This window comes from Mastomys coucha, unplaced genomic scaffold, assembly GCF_008632895.1.
Source record: "Mastomys coucha isolate ucsf_1 unplaced genomic scaffold, UCSF_Mcou_1 pScaffold13, whole genome shotgun sequence".
NCBI lineage: Eukaryota > Metazoa > Chordata > Mammalia > Rodentia > Muridae > Mastomys > Mastomys coucha.
The window spans coordinates 44,107,031-44,107,975 of NW_022196895.1; positions in this window are offsets into that span (position 1 = coordinate 44,107,031).

Below are 945 nucleotides of genomic sequence, written 5' to 3' on the forward strand. Positions count from 1 at the left end.
TTAAAATTTTATTTATTTATTTATTTATTTATTTATTTATTTATTTATTCACCTCTTTTACTCACTAAGTATAATATAGAAAAGGCCATATTAGATCCAGAAACCAAACTGAATTTCTAGATTATGACAAAAAAAGATACGTTTTCATGGGAAAAAGTAAACAATATGTTTTAAAGTTTAAGTCTATAAGGTTGATGTTACAGTTGACTTTACAAGTACATGCAAGAAATATTCAACTTCACAAAATTTGTTTTTTGTTCTGTACCTTGGAAGGTTAGCTAACTTCAAGATACTCAATATCATGAATATTGCTGCAACATCTCAGAATAAATTCCATCGAAACAGTGGTGCTGTAATATCTAGACCCAGAAATGTTTATTTTAATATATGATTTGAGTTGTCTCATATTTGTGTAATTCTGTGGCATAAACTCTCCATCGACAAGGTCTATCAAATCCACTCAAGGGAGACTAGAATAACATTCCACCTCACAGTGCTTGTTGTAGGTAGTAGCAGTGATTACTGAAGAGGTGTTGAGTTTGGCTGTGTGAAGAACTATTGAATGACAGCTTTCAGGAGAAGGGACTACAGGTTTGTGTCCTTTGATCTCTCTGGGATGGATCTAAAAGTGGTGAGAACTTCTGGAAAGAAACAGAGAAGGAACAATAATAGGTATTCTTATGTTCAAAGCTGTCAATATTAATCTTGGATACCGGAGAATGAGTTGCATTGCTAATAGAAGTCCTGGAACTTCTTGCCCAGAGACAGTGATTTGGAAGGCAAATGACAGAGATTATTGCCAGACCTTTATTTTATTTCTTTGTGGAACTTCTCAGGCCTTAGGAAGTGAAAACACATGAGGGAAAGAACAAGAAAGAAACCAAATGCACAAAACAAAGAAAGAATACTAAAAGCAGTAAGGGAAAAAGGTCAAGTAACATATAA